Here is a 22,630-nt window from a genome sequence, read left to right as displayed (position 1 = left end):
ACACAATCGAATGATCACTATCAAGTATATGTGTGATGGAGGGCTCCCAAGCACTCTCAAGCATGGACACAAAGTCCCCAAGGTGCTCAACACCAGCCATGGCCGAGGGCCACTCTTATTTATAGCCCCAAGGGCTAAACTAGCCGTTACCCCTTCACTGGGCAACGGTCGGGACGACCGGACGCTCCGGTCGTGTTGACCGGACGCTGGACCTCAGCGTCCGGTCACTCACAGACGACCACGTGTCCCGATTCCAACGGTCACTTGACCTGACCAGACGCTCCAGCTTCAACTGACCGGACGCTGGACCCTCAGCGTCCGGTCGTTTCCAGTAAGCTCCCGAGCATGACCGGACGCGTCCGGTCGAACGCGATCGGACGCAGCCAGCGTCCGGTCACTCTCCAGCTACTGCGTCACCGTACGTCAGCGCGACCGGACGCAGCCTGCCAGCGTCCGGTGCATTCAGATCCAGTGTCCGGTTAGTTGACCGACGCCAGCATCTTCTCCATTCTCTTCACCCTTGCTCAAGTGTGCTAACCACAAGAATTTGCATCCGGCGCAATAGAAAATAGACATTCCATTTTCCCGAAAGCGCCGAATCCCGCCTCGCAAGCTCGGCGGGAGGGAGAGAGGGACCCAAACCCATCTCAACTCTGCAAACACCACCGCCTTTGTAAATGTGCCAACACCACCAAGTGTACACCACCATGTGTATGTGTGTTAGCATTTTCACAATCATTTCCCAAAGGATGTTAGCCACTCAACTTGCCACGCCACTCGATCCTAGCGACAATGCAAAGTTAGATCACTCGAGTGGCACTAGATGACCGATATGCAAACAAGTTTGCCCCTCTTGATAGTACGGCCATCTATCCTAAACCCGGTCATAAACTTCTCTACACACCTATGACCGGTGAAATGAAATGCCCTAGGTTATACCTTTGCCTTGCGCATTCCATTCCATCTCCTTCAATGTCGATGCAACACATGCACCAACACGATCAACAATGATATGATCCACTTCATATCATCACATGATCATATTGGTTCATCGATCTTGACTCTACTTGCTCTTCACCGTTGCCATCGTCCATCGGCGCCAAGTCTTGCTCAAGCTTCACCGCCACGCGGTCCATCACTCCAAAGCCTTCGACTTGCCCTTCACACTTGCAACCGGTCCATCAAGCCAAGTCTTGTCTTGATCTTCTCCACCTTGATCACATGACTCAATGTCATGTCTCATGTGTATTTAAGCTCCTTCATCATCACATGTGTGAGCTTTGCAACATCTCCAAGCCATTTTCACCTTCATGGCATATGTTGCTCACACACATGTACCTGTGGACTAATCACCTGTGTATCTTACATAAACACAATTAGTCCACCTAGGTTGTCACTCAATTACCAAAACCAAACAAGGACCTTTCAATCTCCCCCTTTTTGGTAATTGATGACAACTCTACAAAGATATAAAAATTAAGCTCCTTTGGATTCATGTTGCTTTGTCTACGCTAGCACCACAGCTAAGACTCGCAAGAGAGCCCTAGAAGGTGGTCCTTCCCAAGCACGAGCACCTGCGAGAGGTCATCCTCCCTATCGTCCATCTATACCTGGTGCTAGGTTCAGGCCACCTCAGCAGAGAGGTTAGAATTTCCGTGGACCCCAGAAGCCTTACAAGATGGCAGTACAGTCCAACAAGGTAGCCGCAACTGCGGTACAAGGCAGTTCCAAGGGAGCTGTGGGATCTGCTGGGACAGTGAGGGGACCCTGCTACAATTGTGACCAACTCGGCCACTTCTCAAGGTTTTGTCCTTATCCGCCCAAGAAGAAGCAACAGACTTATAATGCTCGGGTGCATAGTATGACTATGGATGAGATTCCTGAGGGAGAGCCCGTAACCGCTAGTAAGTTTCCTGTCAACGAAAACCCTACAGTTATTCTATTTGATTCTGGATCATTGCATTCTTTTATGAGTCAAGCATTTGCACGGAAACATGAACAACTATGCATAGAATTGGGTTATGGTTACCGTATAAGTTCAGCAGGGGCTGATGTTTTGACCAACCGGATGGTTCGAGGGGCAACCCTTGAATTAGGTAGCCGAAAGTTTCGAGTGAACTTGATAGTTATGCCTGGACTAGTACTGGATTTCATTATAGGGATGAATTGGATGAAGGATTAGGGAGCAGTTATAGATACAGGAAGTCGGGTACTTACCCTTAAGGATCCCCTGGGTGAGGGTACTTTCCAAGTACCATTGCCTCGGAGAACAGACCTTATAAGTGTTACATATGCTACTGAAGTCATTCCTATTCATTAGATTCTGGTAGTGTGTGAGTTTCTGGATGTATTCCCCGATGAGCTACCTGGTCTCCCGCCAGATAGGGATATTGAGTTTGGAATTGAGTTACTCCTTGGAACAGCTCTAATTTCAAGGAGACCCTATCGGATGCTTCCCGATGAATTAGTTGAGCTGAAGAAGCAACTAGAAGAGTTATCAAAAAAAGGGGTTTATCCGGCCAAGCAAGTCTGAATGGGGATGTCCCGCCTTGTTTGTGAAGAAGAAGAAAGAGGGCACATTAAGAATGTGCATAGATTACAGGCCACTTAACGTTGTAACCATCAAGAATAAGTATCCCTTGCCTCATATTGATGTTCTGTTTGACAAGTTAGCCAAGACTAAGGTGTTCTCAAAGATAGATTTGAGATTCGGTTATCATCAGATCAAGATTAGGCCACAAGATATAACGAAAACTGTATTTTCCACCAGATATGGGTTGTATGAGTATCTTGTCATATCCTTTGGCTTGACAAATGCTCCTGCATACTTTATGTTTTTTATGAATACAGTTTTCATGCTAGAATTGGATAAGTTCATGGTTGTGTTCATCGATGACATTCTGCTGTACTCTGAGAACAAGAAGGATCATGAAAAGCATCTGAGAATTGTCTTGACTAGACTTAGAGATCATAAGCTATATGCTAAGTTTAGCAAAAAACGAATTCTGGTTGAAGAAAGTTCCTTTCCTTGGTCACGTTCTGTCAGAAAATGGAGTTTCAGTCGATCCAAGTAAGGTGCAAGAGGTTATGGATTGGAAGGCACCAACCACAGTTCCTAAGATTAGAAGTTTCTTAGGATTAGCCGGTTACTACCATCGTTTTATACCGGACTTCTCGAAGATTGCCAAGCCAATGACAAGTCTGCTACAGAAAGATCACAAGTTTGTGTGGACAGAGGAGTGCTAAGCAGCTTTCCACACCTTGCGAAAGCTATTGACCACTGCTCCTGTTCTCGCACAACCAGACATTGAGAAACCATTTGATGTGTTTTGCGATGCATCGAAAACTAGTTTGGGCTATGTTCTTATGCAAGAAGGAAAGTCATTGCTTATGCCTCACGTCAGTTGAGAAAGCATGAGGTCAACTATCCGACACATGATCTTGAACTTGCTGCAGTCGTGCATGCCGTAAAAATTTGGAGACATTATCTACTTGGTAATGTGTGCAACATTTTCACAGATCACAAGAGTCTCAAGTACATCTTTACCCAACCCGAGCTGAACATGAGATAACGCAGATGGTTGGAATTGATCAAAGATTACAACTTGAATGTGCAATATCATCCTGGAAAGGCCAATGTAGTGGCAGATGCTTTGAGTAGAAAGTCGCATTGCTTGAATGTGCAGCCATTACTTGAAGATGGGTTCGATCTGATGCATCCTGCTGTGTTATATTGTATTCAGATTAGTTGCTCTATGGAGAGTAAGATAATAGAAGGCCAGAAAATAGACAAGGGAATATTCCACATCAAAGAGAAAATAAAAGAAAAGCCGTCTAAGCACTTTAGAGTGGATGAACAGGGCGTGTTGTGGTTTGATGACCGTCTTGTGGTTCCCAAGGATTGAGAACTTAGGAATAAACTCATGGATGAAGCTCACCTTTCTAAGCTATATATCCATCCAGGAAGTAGTAAGATGTATCAAGAACTAAGACCTCATTATTGGTGGACCAAAATGAAGAAAGAAGTTACAGCATATGTTGCCAGATGTGACATGTGTTGTAGAGTGAAAGCTATTCATATGAAACCTGCTGGTTTGTTGCAACCTTTGTCCGTACCTAGTTGGAAGTGGGATGATATAAGTATGGATTTTATCTTGGATTTGCCCACTACTCAAAAGGGACATGATTCGATTTGGGTGATTGTGGATCATCTTACCAAGACCGCTCATTTCTTACCTGTCAAGACAGAATATCGACCACCTCAATATGCCGAGAAGTATATTGCAGAAATTATGAGATTGCATGGTATACCAAAGACTATAGTATCTGATAGAGGGCCACAGTTCACGGCTCACTTTTGGGACCATTTGCACAAAGGCTTGGGAACTAGTTTGATTCGTAGTACTGCTTATCATCCTTAGACAGATGGTCAAACTGAATGAGTGAATGCTGTTTTGGAGGATATGTTAAGAGCCTGTGTGTTGTCTTCTAGGGGATCATGGGAGTCATGGTTATCATTAGCTGAGTTTGCTTACAATAACAGTTATCAAGAAAGCATCCAGATGGCTCCATTCGAAGCTTTGTATGGCAGAAAATGTAGAACACCACTAAATTGGGTAGAGCCAGGAGATAGAAGGTATTATGGCATTGACTTTGTAGAAGAGGCCGAGAAGAAAGTTCATATTATTCAACAAAATATGAAGGCGGCCCAAGCGTGTCAGAAAAGTTATGCAGACAGAAGAAGGAGACCCCTTGTGTTTGAAGTTGGTGACTATGTTTATCTGAAGGTCACGCCAATGAAGAAGAAACGGTTTGGAGTCCGAAGAAAACTTGCCGCTAGATTCGTAGGACCATACAAGATCTTGGAAAGAAGAGGTCTAGTAGCTTATAAGTTAGAGTTACCTGAGACCATGAGTACCGTCTTCCTAGTTTCCCATGTATCACATCTCAAGAAGTGTTTGCGTGTTCTAGAGGAAAGAATAGAACCTCGAGGCATCCAACTCAAATCAAATTTGGTGTATCGTGAGCAACCGGTCTGTGTGTTAGACACTAAAGAACATGCTACTCAGAATAGTGTGGTGAAAACATACAAGATACAATGGAATCATCATGATGAGGGAGATGCAATTTGGGAAATGGGAGAATATCTACAAAAAGCTTATGAAGATTTTTATAACAAATGGTTCGTAACCCAAATCTCGGGACGAGATTTTTATAAGGGGGGAGGGCTGTAACACCCCGGTGTTATGCCAGGATTTAGGCACTGCAAATCATGCATATTGTGCATCATCAAGCATCCTAAGTATCCAGGCCTAATCATGTAAATAATAACTGAAACCATGCTTCAAAACGTATGAAACATGCTCGTGAAACATGAATGTTGCATACACTTGTTTAGAGTTGTTTTTGCCCTAATTATGCTTGCTAGGTTAGTAAAACATATTTGGCTATAATTGTAAATCAGCTAGAATTATTTAGCACAGTTTTTGGAGCCAAGTTTGTATTCAAGCTTTTGACAAAATATGCATTTGAAATCTTTATTGAAAATGGTCAAAAATTCTCCCTATTTAGCTTTTGCTTCCCAATTCAAAATCTATGCAAAATTTTTAGTTGGTCCCTAAAGCAAAGTTGTAGAGGATTAAATTCTAAGCAACTTCTATTTTTGGGACATTTTCAAAAGATGTCATTTTCTTGCTCAAAATGATATTTGAAAACTGGTATTTGAAAATTTCTTAAAAATTAGAATTTGAAAAAGGGTTTTCTCCTTTCACGGGCCGTCGCCTCCTTTCTGGCCCACCAGCCGAAGCCGGCCCACGCTCCACGCCGTCCCGCGCTGCGCCTTCACCGTGGCCCAGCCCAACTCGTGCGCCTGGCCTGCCTCCACGCTGGCCCGCTCGCCCGGCCTGCCTCAGCGCTGCGCCGCGCCGTTCTCACGCGCCGCGCCCGACCGTGTCAGGGCGCGCTCGCCGCGTGGCCACCATGCGCCAGCGACGCACGCCGCGTAGTAGCCCCGGCCTGCCTCGCCCTCCCTATGCTCTACCTTCAAAGCTGTCCAAACGCGCGCACGCCATCCCGTCTCCTCCTTCTCTCCAGTTCAGAGCTCCGTGGGAGCTCTCGCCACCGAACGCCACCGCAGCCCCACTTTTAAAATTCACCGCCGGTGCTCCACCAGTGCCTGCAATCAAGCGCACATAGCTCCGCCTCACTCCCCGGCACCTAGTGCTCGCGGCTGTGACACCTTTTGAGCCAAGGTATAGCGTCTTGCATGTTTCGCCGCCGTCGGTCATGGCGCCGCCGTGCTTGGCCCCGTCATGGAACGCGTCCTCCTTCCCTCCTCTATCCTTTTGTGTGGCCTGCTCAGGTTTGGCACTCTCTTGCGGACCCCGCGCGCTCGCCCGCTTGCCCGGACCTGGCCGGCAACGGCCGCTGGCCCGCTGGCAGTGCCCGCGCCGCCATGGTGTCTGGAACGCCGGCGTGGCGTGGCTCCTTCGCCTCGACCGAGCTGGGCCAGGATGGCTTGGGCCGAAGCCCCGAGCTAGGTCGCTGCCCTCCCCTTCGCTCGGTCTGCGCAGGCCGAAAGTGGCCGTGGGCCAGTTGTTTCCACGGGACGGCCCAGTAGTAATAGGAAAAATACGTTTTCAGTTTTCTTTTATTATTTGGAAAGAGAAATACTTTGGAAAATGTTTGTGTACTCATTTTGGGTCCAAATTTGTTGAAACAAATTTTGTTAGGTTTCTTCTCACCAGATCTACATGATAAAAATATTGCATGTCATTTTTTAGATACTTTTCTGTAGAGCTTTGTTTAATCCTTGATATTGCTGATATCTTGTAAAATGTGTAGTAAAACCTATATGCTTTAGAAAAATATGATTCCAAGTGTGTTATTCTTCTTGTGTAATGTACTTCCTAGGAAAAATATATGCCATGCATGTCTTGTAGAAAAATTATGAGATGTAGTTCAAGTGCCTTTAATGGCAGATTTTTGTTATTTTTGCTAGAGAGCAAAATTTGTACAAAACATGCATGTGATAATTTTTGTACAGTGATTATTTGTTGTGTAGAACATAGGAAAAATATTTCATCTATTGTTTGACACTTTTCACAGTACAAAGTATTTTCATGTTCATAATCATGCCATAGCTTGTTATTTTTGTGTAGGCTAATCCACTCATCCAAATGCCATAAAAATCTGATGGTAGACTACTTAGGGTAGTACTGTGCTATGGAAATTTTTAAGATTTTTCTAAGCTATAAAAATAGATGTTGTTATTCAAACCTATTATTAACTAGGGTTAATCAAATGTTGCTTTGTGTATGATTAAGAAATTAGTGAAGCTTTGGTGTATCTTTGAAGCATTTAATGAGATGTGTTGACTTAGCATATTAGTAGTAGAAGAGAATGCAGTAGATGACATGTGCTTGTAGTATATGTTCTTGGATGATGTTGACTACCTTGCATCCAAGCATATCCATTGTGTTCATTTCATCCGATGCACTTTTTGCATAAGCACTTACGCACATGCATCATACAGGATTGCAAACTGAGAGCCCAGTCATCATACCCGAGGAGCCCGAGGAACAGCTCGAGGTGCAGCCGTAGGAAGTGACCGAAGCCGACGAGGAGGACGTTGAGCAACTTCCAGAGTGCCCCGATCACTGCCCGAGCTCCTTCGAGAGAGGCAAGCCCCGAAGCATTTTCTCCCTGGTTTGCAATTATTAATTAAATGCTTTATTTTTATTTGATGTATTACGTTCAGGAGTTGTTTGCAACCGTTGCTGCATTATACCTTGTCTACCTTTGTTATACTATATCCTTGTTACCCTGGTATCCGCAGTCGAGTCAATGCTTAGCTGGCTTATACCGGTAGAAGTCGGGTGATTTCCTGTCACCTGCGAGCTATAGGTGGTTACCTGGATCTGCTTGGATAACTATGTAGTCATGGTATAACTAAGTGTTAAATGAAGTTGAGACCGGACGGAGACTTACAGAGTTTTAGACTGTAGTGCTTTCTGTCTATGTCGATTAAGGACCGACCGTTGTTGGGCCTCGAGTCATGTTGAACGCATGCCTTACATTTAGCCGGCCGAATAAAGTACCTTTCGACCATGAAGCTGGGTGATTATTCGGGCCAAGTAGATTGCTCGCGGCGCACTGTGCCGGAGCAGGTGTGGTAGGACACGGGGGCGAGATGATAAGACCAAAGTGCAGTCGGACGGCCCCCGGGTACATGTGGTTCCTGGCAAACTCAAGATTCCTGGATAGTTGACTCGGTGACCAATACCTCACTTTAGCAGGTGAGTGAGGTTTGTGTAAGGAATAAATCATCAGCTGGTTAGGAATCGATTCGAATCATCGTCGCTCCTTGATAGTGAGCACTTGACTTGAGTTACTTCATCGTAGTAATGTTAATGGAACACTTGGATAGTTATAATGAATATGACATTATGGAAGTTGTTGATGATCATGGGTTATCATTATTTGCTTAATCACAGGCTTGCTCTAGTGTAGGTGCAAATGTATTCGACAGGTTAATAATAATTAACTTGACAATAATGCTTTTGGAAAGGTTCTTGAAATGCTAAAAATGCCTCTTTTTGCAAATGAGTCAGCTACCCTACTATAAAGCCTTCATAATCCTTGGTGTCATCTTATTTTCAGTTATGTCGGGTAAGTCTAGCTGAGTACCTTCTCATACTTAGGGTTTTATTCCCACTTCTTGTAGATGGGCAGATGTATTACGGCTACTGTATCAACTACCTTTATCCTGCGATGGGTGATGCTTAAGACCATGGGCATGGTCATTCCTTACGTCTCGTCTGATGCTTTTGTTGGAGATGATCATTAGCTGGCACTGTATTTGAACTCCATGTGAGTGTGTGTGGTTTTGAACAAATGGCTTTCGCTACTTCTATTTGAACTCGTTTTGTAATAACTATGCTTAAACTCTTATGTATCTGAGATGCAAACTTTTATATAATATGTGATGATGATCGCTAAACTTATTACGATCTTGGCTGGTATGTGAGTTGGTTTGAAATCCTTCGAGATTTCACGGACTACCGGGTTATACGGGCTTAAGTTTGTTAAATCATCTGCTCTAGCGGATGATTTTCTTACTTAATTTTGTATAATTGGTCGGTTCTGTTACAGCTGGCATCAGAGCATGGTTTAGCGTGTTACTGTTCACAAGTGTATTTAAAACAAAAAGGCATTTCAAAAATGTGATTTTCAAACTGAAAAGTGTGCCAGTGGTCATATCCTTTATGCCCAGTTAAGGACTCTAGGTGGCTTAATTAAGTACTAACTTGGGGTTCTTGCATCATATTTCTCTTTCGTTGCTCATACGGCGTGCTATTGTATGAGTGCCACTTGTTTGAGTGGTAATGTATGGATCATTTGCCTCTACGCCTCGGTAAGTGTGAGTTGTGAGAGCATGATCGGATACACCGCCGATCTAGGGTGAATGCTTATATGATGCTGGAGTAATTACATGTTCTATGCATGTTTTACAAAAGTATCTCATGTGTGGGTATTCCGTCTGTTCAGGCGATGCCGTCAATAGGACGATCGTTCAGGTAGTTACTACCGTTGTACACGTATCTGGGGATTCGTATAGAGCGTGTAGATAAAATTTACTGCTTTTATGCATTCATTGGGAATTGGGCTGAAATGAATCTTTTGTAGGTACATAACAACGTTATCGTGTAGAATGTATTAGATATGTATTTGAGAGATCGTTTGTATGACACTGAATTCGTTGCTAGAAATTATTTATTTCATAAGTTTGTGAGAACGTACGGCACGTACATACATCATATTACTTGTGCATTTCATTCATGTCATGTATTCCTCCCCTTATAAATTGATTATCTCATTTTGATAAAAGTTGTATCACCAAAAATATGTTTCCACGGGGTAATAAAAGAACTTTTGCTACAGATGGTCCACACGAAGCAGACCACCCGTAAGTCCACCGGAGGAAGAGCACCTCGATGTCTGTTGGCCCTAAGGGAGCACCGCACCACGAACACCTTCTTGAGCAAGTTTGGAATGCCAACCTTGCTTTGGAGAGTGCTCCATGATGTGGGGTACCCAGAGGGTCAAGAGCCGGTGTACTCTTGGAATGAGAGCCAGTTAGTAGAGGATGGACTTGTAGTGGTAGAGATCACGGTTCCTGCCCTTGGTAATGCTCCAGATTGGGATGGTTGGCACTTGGAGTTTGAGGGTCGTACTCCTGTTGGGGGTGCAGAGGGAGCAGCTTTCCGTGTCATTAGGGATATCATGAGAAGATTTCCCAGTGAGCTTGCAGCAGCTCTAGCTGGCACCTTTCCTAGGGATGATCCTTGTTATGCTATTTGGGTTCAGCCTCAGGGAAGTGCTTTGGTTAGAGGTCCAGCTGAGGGATAGGCTAGCGACAACCATGCTATGAGTGCTATGTTCGCCACCATCAGAGCGTATGAGGGTCTTGAGAGTACCTACTTGACTTTGACTGGCTTATGTAGTCATGATAAGCTCAAGGTAGGAAAGCAGAAGAAGAAGCAGGCACGTGCTATAGCTAGTTTGTAGGAGCAGTTGGCTGATATGAACTTACAGTGAAACTAGGCGGTTGAGAGAGGTGATAGAGCTATGCAGCGGGTGCATATGTTGACTCAAGCCAACAACAATGTAGACCGCATGATTGGACAGTTGGTTTAGGAGAGGAATGAAGCCTGGGACGAGAGGGACCTTCTGCTGCAGAGAGTCGATGAGCTAGAGGAGTACAACGTCAACCTGCATGAGGAGTTTCACGCGCTCTACAATGGGGTTGGCCCATATGTTCCTCCAGACATCGCTGGCATGGACATCAACAACGATGACGAGGATGAGCCTGTAGTTTCACCTAGGGGCGATGGTGATGTCTCCAACCCCGACGACGGCCCCGAGGAGTAGGCTAGTTGCCTTGCGCTAGTATCTAGGTCCTGTCGCGATGACCTTTCTTTTGTTGGCATGTAACCTAATGTATCTTGCTTCGAACTTATGAGACTTGGCATGTGATTGGAACTTGGCTAGGAATGCGATATCTGAACGCATAAAAGTCCAGTGTATGTATGCTAGCAATTTGGTTGTATGGACGTGATGTTTGCTGTTGAAGTAATTTAATTAGTGATGTTGTTTTAATTGGGATGCGATTGTTGCGCCTCTATTTTATTGTATGAATTTATTCTCTCCAGTAAATTCAGTACGGCATAATTTTTCCTTCACTCACAATTATTATAGCTTCACTCAAGCATTACTTGTTGATGAAATATGCTGATGACAAACACTCGCCATACCACGTATGAGGCCGCTGAGACCGGTGCTAACGGTGCTGGGATCGGTGGTGGTGGTGGAAACCACGGCAACAACAATGAGCCTCCCCCATGAACCGCATTTGCCACCTCCTCCCTCGTTTACCCCAGAGGTGTTCCTCGCACAGTTGCTCGGGAGTCAGCGCAACACGGAACAATCCCAGAAGAACATGGAGGATTTTCTACGTACCATCGCCAACAGCGTTCAGCGCGGTAACAATCAGGGTGGTGGCATTGGGGTGAATCAATACAGCAGCTTCAAAGATTTTATGGACACCAGGCCACCAATATTCAAGAAAGCAACAAAACCACTCGATGCTGAGGAATGGATCAACACTATGGATGATAAATTCCGTGTGTTGAGGATGACTGAGGTATTGAAAACTAAGTATGCTGCACATCAGTTGCAAGGACCAGCGGGAATGTGGTGGAAGCACCATCGCACAACCTTCCCTCTAAATGCTCAGATTATGTGGAGAGAGTTTGCTAAGGCCTTCCGTGGAGTTTATATTCCACCCGGGCTGACCAAGATGAAGTTGGGAGAGTTCTTGGCGTTGAATCAGGGCACCAAGACCGTGACACAATATTTGCATGCCTTCAACAACTTGTGTCGTTATGCTCCTGACATGGTTGACACCGATGCTAAGAGAATCACTAGTTTCAAGAGAGGACTCAATCCAAAGATGATGAAGCATGTGGGTACCAACACCCGTGCTAGATTCAATGACTTCATCAGTGATTGTCTGAAGCAGGAAAAGAACAACAACGCCAGCACCATAGCTAAGACTCGTAAGAGAGCCCAAGAAGGTGGTCCTTCCCAAGCACGAGCACCTACGAGAGGTCGTCCTCCCTATCATCCATCTGTACCTGGTGCTAGGTTTAGGCCACCTCAGCAGAGAGGTCAGAATTTCCGTGGACCCCAGAAGCCGTACAAGATGGCAGTATAGTCCAACAAGGCAGCCGCAACTGCGGTACAAGGCAGTTCCAAGGGAGCTATGGAATCTATTGGGACAGTGAGGGGACCCTGCTACAATTGTGACCAACTCGGCCACTTCTCAAGGTTTTGTCCTTATCCGCCCACGAAGAAGCAACAGACTTATAATGCTCGGGTGCATAGTACGACTGTGGATGATATTCTTGAGGGAGAGCCCATAACCGCTGGTAAGTTTCCTATCAACGAAAACCCTGCAGTTGTTCTATTTGATTCTGGATCATTGCATTCTTTTATGAGTCAAGCATTTGCACAGAAACATGAACAACTATGCATAGAATTGGGTTATGGTTACCGTATAAGTTTAGCAGAGGCTGATGTTTTGACCAACCGGATGGTTCGAGGGGCAACCCTTGAATTAGGTAGCCAAAAGTTTCGAGTGAACTTCATAGTTATGCCTAGACTAGTACTGGATGTCATTATAGAGATGAATTGGATGAAGGATTAGGGAGCAGTTATAGATACAGGAAGTCGGGTACTTACCCTTAAGGATCCCCTGGGTGAGGGTACTTTCCAAGTACTATTGCCTCGGAGAACAGACCTTATAAGTGTTACATGTGCTACTGAAGTCATTCCTATTCATCAGATTCCGGTAGTGTGTGAGTTTCCGGATGTATTCCCCGATGAGCTACCTGGTCTCCCGCTAGATAGGGATATTGAGTTTGGAATTGAGTTACTCCCTGGAACAGCTTTGATTTCAAGGAGACCCTATCGGATGCCTCCCGATGAATTAGTTGAGCTGAAGAAGCAACTAGAAGAGTTATCAAAAAAGGGGTTTATCCGGCCAAGCAAGTCTGAATGGGGATGTCCCGCCTTGTTTGTGAAGAAGAAGAAAGAGGGCACGTTGAGAATGTGCGTAGATTACAGGCCACTTAACACTGTAACCATCAAGAATAAGTATCTCTTGCCTCATATTGATGTTCTGTTTGACAAGTTAGCCAAGGCTAAGGTGTTCTCAAAGATAGATTTGAGATCCGATTATCATCAGATCAAGATTAGGCCACAAGATATACCGAAAACTACATTTTCCACTAGATATGGGTTGTATGAGTATCTTGTCATATCCTTTGGCTTGACAAATGCTCCTGCATACTTTATGTTTTTGATGAATATAGTTTTCATGCCAGAATTGGATAAGTTCATGGTTTTGTTCATCGATGACATTCTAGTGTACTCTAAGAACAAGAAGGATCATGAAGAGCATCTGAGAATTGTCTTGACCAGACTTAGAGATCATAAGCTATATGCTAAGTTTAGCAAAAACGAATTCTGGTTGAAGAAAGTTCCTTTCCATGGTCACATTCTATTAGAAAATGGAGTTTCAATCGATCCAAGTAAGGTGCAAGAGGTTATGGATTGGAAGGCACCGACCACAGTTCCTGAGATTAGAAGTTTCTTAGGATTAGCCAGTTACTACCGTCGTTTTATACCAGACTTCTCAAAGATTGCCAAGCCAATGACAAGTCTGCTACAGAAAGATCACAAGTTTGTGTGGACAGAGGAGTGCTAAGCAGCTTTCCACACCTTGCGAAAGCTGTTGACCACTGCTCCTGTTCTCGCACAACCAGACATTGAGAAACCATTTAATGTGTTTTGCGATGCATCGAAAACTGGTTTGGGCTATGTTCTTATACAAGAAGGAAGAGTCATTGCTTATGCCTCACGTCAGTTGAGAAAGCACGAGGTCAACTATCCGACACATGATCTCGAACTTGCTGTAGTCGTGCATGCCCTAAAAATTTGGAGACATTATCTACTTGGTAATGTGTGCAACATTTTCACAGATCATAAGAGTCTCAAGTACATCTTTACCCAACCCGAGCTGAACATGAGATAGCGCAGATGGTTGGAATTGATCAAAGATTACAACTTGAATGTGCAATATCATCCTAGAAAGGCCAATGTAGTGGCAGATGCTTTGAGTAGAAAGTCGCATTGCTTGAATGTGCAGCCATTACTTGAAGATGGGTTCAATCTGATGCATCCTGCTGTGTTACATTGTATTCAGATTAGTTGCTCTTTGGAGAGTAAGATAATAGAAGGCCAGAAAACAGACAAGGGAATATTCCACATCAAAGAGAAAATAAAAGAAAAGTTGTCTAAGCACTTTAGAGTGGATGAACAGGGCGTGTTGTGGTTTGACGACCGTCTTGTGGTTCCCAAGGATCGAGAGCTTAGGAATAAACTCATGGATGAAGCTCACCTTTCTGAGCTATATATCCATCCAGGAAGTAGTAAGATGTATCAAGAACTAAGACCTCATTATTGGTGGACCAAAATGAAGAAAGAAGTTATAGCATATGTTGCCAGATGTGACATGTGTTGTAGAGTGAAAGCTATTCATATGAAACCTGCCGGTTTGTTGCAACCTTTGTCCGTACCTAGTTGGAAGTGGGATGATATAAGTATGGATTTTATCTCGGGTTTGCCCACTACTCAAAAGGGACATAATTCGATTTGGGTGATTGTGGATCGTCTTACCAAGACCGCTCATTTCTTGCCTGTCAACACAGAATATCGACCATCTCAATATGTCGAGAAGTATATTGCAGAAATTGTAAGATTGCATGGTATACCAAAGACTATAGTATCTGATAGAGGGCCACAGTTCACGACTCACTTTTGGGAACATTTGCACAAAGGCTTGAGAACTAGTTTGATTCATAGTACTGCTTATCATCCTCAGACAGATGGTCAAACTGAACGAGTGAATGTTGTTTTGGAGGATATGTTAAGAGCCTATGTGTTATCTTCTAGGGGATCATGGGAGTCATGGTTATCATTAGCTGAGTTTGCTTACAATAACAGTTATCAAGAAAGCATCTAGATGGCTCCATTCGAAGCTTTGTATGGCAGAAAATGTAGAACACCACTAAATTGGGTAGAGCCAGGAGATAGAAGGTATTATGGCATTGACTTTGTAGAAGAGGCCGAGAAGAAAGTTCATATTATTCAACAAAATATGAAGGCGGCCCAAGTGTGTCAGAAAAGTTATGCAGACAGAAGAAGGAGACCCCTTGTGTTTGAAGTTGGTGACTATGTTTATCTGAAGGTCATGCCAATGAAGAAGAAACAGTTTGGAGTCCGAAGAAAACTTGCCGCTAGATTCGTAGGACCATACAAGATCTTGGAAAGAAGAGGTCTAGTAGCTTATAAGTTAGAGTTACCTGAGACCATGAGTACCGTCTTCCTAGTTTTCCATGTATCACATCTCAAGAAGTGTTTGTGTGTTCTAGAGGAAAGAATAGAACCTCGAGGCATCCAACTCAAATTGGATTTGGTGTATCGTGAGCAACCGGTCCGTGTATTAGACACTAAAGAACGTGCTACTCGAAATAGTGTGGTGAAAACATACAAGATACAGTGGAATCATCATGATGAGGGAGATGCAACTTGGGAAACGGGAGAATATCTACAAAAAGCTTATGAAGATTTTTATAACAAATGATTCGTAACCCAAATCTCGGGACAAGATTTTTATAAGGGGGGAGGGCTGTAACACCTTGGTGTTATGCCAGCATTTAGGCACTACAAATCATGCATATTGTGCATCATCAAGCATCCTAAGTATCTAGGCCTAATCATGTAAATAATAACTGAAACTATGCTTCAAAACGTATGAAACATGCTCATGAAACATGAATGTTGCATACACTTGTTTAGAGTTGTTTTTGCCCTAATTATGCTTGCTAGGTTAGTAAAACATGTTTAGCTATAATTGTAAATCAGCTAGAATTATTTAGCACAGTTTTTGGAGCCAAGTTTGTATTCAAGCTTTTGACAAAATATGCATTTAAAATCTTTATTGAAAATGGTCAAAAATTCTCCCTATTTAGCTTTTGCTTCCCAATTCAAAATCTATGCAAAATTTTTAGTTGGTCCCTAAAGCAAAGTTGTAGAGGATTAAATTCTAAGCAACTTTTATTTTTGGGACATTTTCAAAAGATGTCATTTTCTTGCTCAAAATGATATTTGAAAACTGGTATTTGAAAATTTCTGAAAAATTAGAATTTGAAAAAGGGTTTTCTCCTTTCACGGGCCGTCGCCTCCTTTCTGGCCCACCAGCCGAAGCCGACCCATGCTCCACGCCATCCTACGCTGCACCTTCACCGTGGACCAGCCCAACTCGTGCGCCTGGCCTGCCTCCGTGCTGGCCCGCTCGCCCGGCCTGCCTCAGCGCTGCGCCGCGCCGTTCCCGCGCGCCGCGCGCCGCGCTCGACCGCGTCAGGGCGCACTCGCCGTGTGGCCGCCATGCGCCAGCGACGCATGCCGTGCGGTAGCCCCGGCCTACCTCGCCCTCCCTGTGCTCCGCCTTCAAAGCTGTCCGAAGCGTGCACGCCACTCCACCCGCACGCCATCCCGTCTCTCCCTTCCTTCTCCTCCAGTTCAGAGAGCTCCGTTGGGAGCTCTCGCCACCGAACGCCCACCGCAGCCCCGCTGGGCAAAATTCCCCGTAGTGCTCCCACCACTACCCGTAATCAATCGCACATAGCTCCGCCTCCGCTCCCCGTCACCTAGTGCTCGCGGTTTGAGACACCTTTTGAGCCAAGGGTATAGCGTCTTGCGTGTTTCGCCGCCGTGCTTGGCCCCGCCGTGGAACGCGTCCTCCTTCCCTCCTCCATCCTTTTGTGTAGACTGCTCAAGTTTGGCACTCTCTTGTGGACCCCGCGTGCTCACCCGCTTGCCCGGACCTGGCCGGCAACGGCCGCCAGCCCGCTGGCAGCGCCCGTGCCGCCGTGGCGTCTGGAACGCCGGCGTGGCGTGGCTCCTTTGCCTCGGCCGAGCTGGGCTAGGATGGCTTGGGCCAAAGCCCCGAGCCAGGCCGCCGCCCTCCCCTTCGCTCGGTTTGCGCAGGCCAAAAGTGGCTGTGGGCCAGTTGTTTCCACGGGCCGGCCCAGTAGTAATAGGAAAAATACGTTTTCAGTTTTCTTTTATTATTCGGAAAGAGAAATACTTTGAAAAATGTTTGTGTACTCATTTTGGCTCCAAATTTGTTGAAACAAATTTTGCTAGGTTTCTTGTCACCATATCTACATGATAAAAATATTGCATATCATTTTTTAGATACTTTTCTGTAGAGCTTTGTTTAATCCTTGATATTGCTGATATCTTGTAAAATGTGTAGTAAAACCTATATGCTTCAAAAAAATATGATTCCAAGTGTGTTATTCTTCTTGTGTAATGTACTTCCTAGGAAAAATATATGCCATGCATGTCTTGTAGAAAAATTATGAGATGTAGTTCAAGTGCCTTTAATGGCTGATTTTTGTTATTTTTGCTAGAGAGCAAAATTTGTATAAAACATGCATGTGATAATTTTTGTACAGTGATTATTTGTTGTGTAGAACATAGGAAAAATATTTTATCTGTTGTTTGACACTTTTCACAGTACAAAGTATTTTCATATTCATAATTATGCCATAGCTTGTTATTTTTTTGTAGGCTAATCCACTCATCCAAATGCCATAAAAATCTGATGGTAGACTACTTAGGGTAGTACTGTGCTATGGTAATTTTCTAAGATTTTTCTAAGCTATAAAAATAGATGTTGTTATTCAAACCTATTATTAACTAGGGTTAATCAAATGTTGCTTTGTTTATGATTAAGAAATTAGTGAAGCTTTGGTGTATCTTTGAAGCATTTAATGAGATATGTTGACTTAGCATATTAGTAGTAGAAGAGAATGCAGTAGATGACATGTGCTTATAGTATATGTTCTTGGATGATGTTGACTACCTTGCATCTAAGCATGTCCATTGTGTTCATTTCATCCGATGCACTTTTTGCATAAGCACTTATGCACATGCATCATACAGGATCGCAAACCAAGAGCCCAGTCATCATACCCGAGGAGCCCGAGGAACAGCTCGAGGTGCAGCCGCAGGAAGTGACTGAAGCCAACGAGGAGGACGTTGAGGAACTTCCAGAGTGCCCCGATCACCGCCCGAGCTCCTTCGAGAGAGGCAAGCCCCGGAGCATTTTCTCCCCGGTTTGCAATTATTAATTAAATGCTTTACTTTTATTTGATGCATTACGTTCAGGAGTTGTTTGCAACCGTTGCTGCATTATACCTTGTCTACCTTTGTTATACTATATCCTTGTTACCCTGGTATCCGCAGTCGAGTCAATGCTTAGCTGGCATAGACCGGTAGAAGTCGGGTGATTTCCTGTCACCTGCGAGCTATAGGTGGTTACCTGGATCTGCTTGGATAACTATGTAGTCATGGTATAACTAAGTGTTAAATGAAGTTGAGACCGGACGGAGACTTACAGAGTTTTAGACTGTAGTGCTTTCCGTTTGTGTCGATTAAGGACCGACCGTTGTTGGGCCTCGAGTCATGTTGAACGCATGCCTTACATTTAGCTGGCCGAATAAAGTACCTTTCGACCGCGAAGCTGGGAGATTATTCGGGCCGAGTAGATTGCTCGCGGCGCACTGTGCCGGAGCAGGTGTGGTAGGACACGGGGGCGAGATGATAAGACCAAAGTGCAGTCGGTCGGCCCTCGGTACATGTGGTTCCTGGCAAACTCGAGATTCCTGGATAGTTGACTCGGTGACCAATACCTCACTTTAGCGGGTGAGTGAGGTTTGTGTAAGGAATAAATCACCAACTGGTTAGGAATCGATTCGAATCGCCGTCGCTCCTGTATTGTGAGCACTTGACTTGAGTTACTTCATCGTAGTAATGTTAATGGAACACTTGGATAGTTATAATGAATATGACATTATGGAAGTTGTTGATGATCATGGGTTATCATTATTTGCTTAATCACAGGCTTGCTCTAGTGTAGGTGCAAATGTATTCGACAGGTTAATAATAATTAACTTGACAATAATGCTTTTGTAAAGGTTCTTGAAATGTTAAAAATGCCTCTTTTTGCAAATGAGTTAGCTACCCTACTATAAAGCCTTCATAATCCTTGGTGTCATCTTATTTTTGGTTATGTCGGGTAAGTCTAGCTGAGTACCTTCTCGTACTCAGGGTTTTATTCCCACTTGTTGCAGATGGGCAGATGTATTACGGCTACTGTATCAACTGCCTTTATCCTGCGATGGGTGATGCTTAGGACCATGGGCATGGTCATTCCTTACGTCTCGTCTGATGTTTTTGTTGGAGATGATCATTAGTTGGCACTGTATTTGAACTCCGTGTGAGTGTGTGTGGTTTTGAACAAATGGCTTCCGCTACTTCTATTTGAACTCGTTTTGTAATAACTATGCTTAAACTCTGATGTATCTGAGATGCAAACTTTTATGTAATATGTGATGGTGACCGCTAAACTTATTACGATCTTGGCTGGTATGTGAGTTGGTTTGAAATCCTTCGAGATTTCACGGACTACCGGGTTATACGGGCTTAAGTTTGTTAAATCGTCTGCTCTGGCGGATGATTTTCTTACTTAATTTCATATAATTGGTCGGTTCTGTTACATCCGTTCTAGCAAATGGACGCGTGAGGGATGACGATCACAAGACAAACCGACCCCTCGACCGGATCCCTACTACGTGCGGGGGCTCAAGGGCTTGGCATCGCAAGTATGTTTATGGATTGTCAAAGATAACCATGCAACTAGATATTTAACTGTAGCAACACATGCATAGTGTGAAAGCTAAAGTTATAATATATTGATGTCTAAATACTTTTGTGCTTTGCAACCGAAAAACAATGTATCAATATTGTAGAGCAAAACATAAATAAATATGTACTATTCATGTCTTCATTCTCCATAAACATTTGATAGTTTTTTTTCCGTTGCAACGCACGGGCACTTATGCTAGTAAATTAAAAAAAATTGACAAATATCTCAATTTTTAGGTGAAAAAGACTTCAACCACCTACCGGGGGAGAAAAATACTTGGATCCAAAAAATACTTGGACCCTTCGGAGTTAGTTATTATACTTCGTTCGGAGAAAATCCATCCAAGCGATGAACTTCAAATCTTGTGCATATAGTAGAAAAGATTGCTTAACATTACCAGGGATCGATGGTTTGTTTTTTGGGGTTAGGGTGAGGGAGTTGGGGTGGTGGGGAGTCATAAGGCTGGATCCAGCTGGGCCATGGCCAGAATACTGAATTCATGCATCTCGTACGCCTCTTAAAAATATGTCTTTGCTCAAGTTCAACTCTAAAAACAATTGCATGTGCTTAGGGCTTACTTTGTGTTCAGATCTTCTCTATGCTTTGTTGTCAGAATCAAATCATTGCACCATAAACCACAAGTCCACAACGCCGTTCCAGCCAGCCTCATCAAACACGTCATAGTATCGCCAGTCAAATCTGCTGGCTGATGGGGTTGTTGTTCTCCCGCGAAGGACGCTCGGGCTTCTCTCGCGGCTCCACCGCGGAGGAGGTCACCGCCGGCGTCGATGGCCACGGCCTGGTCGCCATTATCACAGGTATTCCATACGGCTCGTATGGGCACGCACACCGTCAGAAAAATACTCCTCCGATCCTTCGGTTGAGACTGTCTGAGCTAAGCTTGTGGAACTACTACGGTGCAGGTGCGTCCAGTGACATCGGGCTGGAGACGGCGCGGGTCATGGCGCCGCGCGGCGGGCACGTCATCATAGCAGTCCGCAATGTTTCCGCCGGGCTCGCGGCCAAGGAGGCCATCGTGGCCAAGATCCCGGGAGCCAGAGTCAGCGTGCTGGAGCTGGACCTCAGCTGTATGGCGTCGGTGAGGAGATTCGCCGCCGAGTTCGAGTCTCTGAACAGATAAGAACTGTACTTCGGCTGAAATTGCTCCACTGATTCCGTTCAAGGGAGGAAAAGAAATGATGCTATTGCTTCGTCTTTTCGGCAGCAACAACGCTGGGGTGATAACCAAGGATTGCACGCCTTCCCACGACGGCCTCGAATTGCATTTTGCGACTAACCACATCGGTGTGTCGTCTTAGTCTTTTCTATAGTCTTATCTATGCAAATCGTTTCCTGATTTACTTTTGGTTGCATCTGTTGTTTATCGGAAGTTTGAGGATCCGGGGCGTACGTGCTCTGTTCTTCTGAGTTATCATATCAGACTGACTCTAAGAATGCGGTAGCATTTGGACTTGGATGGCAGGGCATTTTCTTCTAACAAACCTCTTATTAGAGAACATGAAGAGGACGTGCAATGAAGGCGGTGTCGAGGGAAGGATTGTCAACGTGTCTTCTATGGCACATCTCCTAAGCTACCCTAGTGGGATCTGTTTCAGCAAAATACGCAATCCTTCTGGGTAATCTCTAGTCATGGTAACATGAATTATCGCGCGAAATTGGGTATACTTGATAATGTTGATGCGTGAATAACACAAGTTCTTGTTTGGGCTGTACAAAGTTCCAACACTTTCAAAGGCTTCATGGCTTACTGTCAGTCCAAGCTTGCCAATATTCTTCATTCCAGTGAGCTGTCCCGAATTCTCAAGGTATCCTAGTTCTCTACCACTGTAAGAAATTTACTGTGTAGTAGCACGAGATTAATGTGTGAACTAGATTAATGATAGAACAAAGGAAAAATTTCCATGGACAGGATGAAGGAATAAATATTTCAGCTAATGAAGTTCACCCTGGTGTCATTGTGACCAAGAATTCCAAGAACATGCCTATCGTCCATGGTATTTTTCTGATCAAATCTTTCAGAACAACCCCAAAAGGGTCTCTAATCCAATCAACATGCTTACATCCATTAGGAGCTCTTGTGGGAACTTTAACCCTTTTTGTTTTCTGCTACTGTTACAGCTCTAATGGTCTCCTTTGGCAGAATCTTTGGTAGAAGCATAGAACAGGTAGGATTTCACCTCATCTTTTTTACTATTTGCTTAGCTTGTTTGTCGAAGCAACATGAACTGAATTATGATCTGTATTGCCTTTTGTTTTATCTTCGCTATAAAGGGTGCTGCAACGACATGCTATGTGTCAATGCATCCTCAGGTTAAGGGAATAAGCGGGAAGTTCTTTGACAACTGTAACATAGCAAAACCAAGCTCCAAAGCTTCTGACGCTGAGTTGGCCAAGAAGCTCTGGCAATTCAGCTTGCACACAGTGTCCTCTTGATCAAGTACCCCCTCTGTCCTGTAACAAAGTATACAGAAACATTAAAAATTGTATCCAAATATAAGAGAGTTTAAATCAGTAATAATTATTTTTTTGGTGCTATGTTGTAAGCAAGAGATGTAAGTCTAGAACCGAGCTATATTTATTTTTTAGCTAGATGGTTGCATTGACTAATTAGTAGCTATTAGTTTATTAATTGGTTGAAATTGTTAATAAGCCGACTCATGAGCCAAAGTAATTGGCTTGGGAGCTAAATGAGCCGAGCTTGTTGTC

General features: G+C 44.2%; 1 pseudogene; it reads left to right on the top strand.

Annotated features, from left to right (window-relative positions):
- Positions 1–20,612: 20,612 nt before the first annotated feature.
- Positions 20,613–22,357, top strand: LOC136486702 (short-chain dehydrogenase TIC 32, chloroplastic-like; annotated as a pseudogene).
- The last annotated feature ends 273 nt before the right edge of the window (positions 22,358–22,630 follow it).

This window comes from Miscanthus floridulus, chromosome 1 (assembly GCF_019320115.1).
Source record: "Miscanthus floridulus cultivar M001 chromosome 1, ASM1932011v1, whole genome shotgun sequence".
Classification (NCBI taxonomy): domain Eukaryota; kingdom Viridiplantae; phylum Streptophyta; class Magnoliopsida; order Poales; family Poaceae; genus Miscanthus; species Miscanthus floridulus.
This window is presented reverse-complemented; position numbering and strand designations above follow the sequence as displayed.